Consider the following 2,653-nt stretch of genomic DNA (forward strand, 5'->3'; position numbering starts at 1 on the left):
CAGTCACATGTTCATTGCAACATTATTTACAATAACCAAGCTATACAAGCAGTCTAATTGTTTACTAACAAAGAAAATATGAGATATATATGCAATAAAATACTAGTCAGCCTTTTACAAGAAGGAAATTAATTTTGACTATTGTGCCCCCATGCTTAAATATAGAGAACATTATGTACTAAATGGAATAAGCCAAGCACAAAAAGACAAATGCTACATGGTCTCATTCATATGAAATATAAAAATGTTGCATGCATAGAAGCAGAGAATAGAATGGTGGCTATTGGGAATAGAGGGTAGAAGGATGTTATGGGAATGGGAGGGATGTTGATCAAAGAATGCAAAAGCTTAGTGATAAAGGAAAAATAAATTACAGTGTTCCGTTGCACAGTATAGAAACCATAATGCATATTTCAAAGTCTTTAGAAGAATGTATTATAAATGTTCTCATGACAAAAAAATCCAACTTTGTTATGTGATAGGTATATTAACTAGCTTGTCATTCCACAATGTATGCAGGTACTGTAACATCAAACAAAACCCCACAAATATACAGAACCATTATTTTCAATTAAAATAATTTACAAAAATAAACATACTGCTTCATTAAAAAGTTTGTGCCTCACAAATTCTGCTTGATAACCAATTTGAATATATATAGGAATCTTTGTAAAACTACCAACTTCTGAAGCTCTACCTCTGCCAATTTAGAACTTGCAACCTTGTCCTGAAAGAAATTCCAGCTTTGAATAGAAGCATCTATTACAGCAAAAGGTCAATGGCCATAGTACAGATAGTGGAAACAACATCTAGCTAAGTTGGCCAAGTTCCCTGAGCACTAAATAGCTGCCTATGATAATTTTGTTTCTGATGTAGATTGATATTTGGGTGAGAATGTTCTGACCAGAAAACATAAGAATCTGGTCATTTGATAATTGTGTTTCTTAAGTAACATAAATTGCCATCCTTTTTTTTTTTCCAGAAGGAAATTTTACCCCAGTTGATAACATGCTAACTCAAAATGTTCAGTAAAATAGGAGGCTCCAAGAAGCAGCAAAATGCTTGTATTGATTGCATTCACCTACTGCCTCACATTGCATGATATTAGTGGTCAGCAGGGCCACAGTGAAGCTTAGCTCACTCTCATGATCGGATTCAATGGCATTTGAATGAGCATGTTAGGACGATTTCACTCCTCTACCAAGGTTTCCTATTCTCCCCTTTCCTCCCTCTCCTTTCACCACCCATCCTCCAACACACACTGTCAGCACCAGCTTGACAGAGGCTAATGCAGAATGTCAGTCACGGAGGTGGGCCACTCTGAAAAGCGAATGTCCTCCTGTGCAGTGCCACACTCTCAGAACAAGGCACACCCCAGGATGGCAGGGACACAGCTCTGAGTCAAAGGCAAGGAAACAGAAAACTTTCACCATGGGATGTTATATGAACATAATCTAAAGAGCCAGTATTGAGGTGAGCATTTGCCATGGTGGTTTAAGACACCACATGTCAGAGTATATGGGTTCAAGTTCCAGCTCTGGGCTGTATTCTGGCTTTCTGCTAATGAGCACCTGAGGAGGGAGCAGGTGATGGCTCCAGTGGCTGAATTCCTGTAAACCATGTGGGGAATCTGGATTGAGTTCCCACCTTCTGGCTTCAACCTGGACCAGCCTGGATGCTGGGAGCTCTCTGTCTCTGCTTGACTCTCTCTCTCTCTCTCTGTCTGTCTTGTTCTCTTCTCTCTCCCCCTCTCTTTCTGTCCCTCTTTCTGCCTTTCAATTAAATAAACAGTATTTTTAATGCTAGGGCTTAAAATAGTTACATCCTTCAAAATCTGTTCTCAAGAGAAGTTAGAGCAATTAATCAAAGCAAGCGATAAGCATAAGATTTGCCCGAACTGCACCAATCTGCCAAATCTACACTTGGTTAAGGCTCTCTTTTAAAATAATGCAGAGGGTCAGTCATGGAGGTGCACCACTCTGAAAAGTGAATATTCTTCCTCCTGTGCAGAGCCACACCCTCAGGACAGGGCACACCCCACGATGGCAGGGAGACAGCTCTGAGTTTAAGGCAAGGAAACAGAAACCAGAGAAAACCTACAACATGGGATATAATGTAAAAGTACTGTAAAAATTAGCATTGAAAATAGTTATTATTTAAAAAGCCATCCTCACCAGAGTTTATACAAGTTATTTAGAGAGAGCCACAAGCATAAAATTTACCTGTGTTGAGTTCCCAGCTCCAGTCTTCAGGCTTGCCCAGCCCTGGCCTTTGTGGGCATTTGAGAAGTGAGCCAGCCAATTGGATATCCCTCTCTAGCTCTGTCTTTCTTTCTCTCTAGCTCTGTATTTCTCTCTCTCTCTCTCTCTCTCTCTCTCTCTCTCTGTGTGTGTGTGTGTGTGTGTGTGTGTCTCACCGTGAATGCCTGTCACATTTTAAAAAGGAAATCCCTCCCCATCTTAAAACACGGTGTTTTGGATGTCAATCTCCAATACTGTTGAACTCCGTCATTGTAAAATCACCATTTGGAACGGGATGGACTTATTTGTATTTCTCAATCTGGGACACCAAAACAACAGAGAATCCTCTGCATTTCTAATGCCCTCAGGTTGCCAGGAACTGCTGTCCTCCCTAAAGAGAAGATATGGTTTCT

The sequence above is a fragment of the Ochotona curzoniae genome, unplaced genomic scaffold (assembly GCF_017591425.1).
Source record: "Ochotona curzoniae isolate NIBS_2020 unplaced genomic scaffold, NIBS_Ocur_1.0 scaffold_1852, whole genome shotgun sequence".
Taxonomy (NCBI): domain Eukaryota; kingdom Metazoa; phylum Chordata; class Mammalia; order Lagomorpha; family Ochotonidae; genus Ochotona; species Ochotona curzoniae.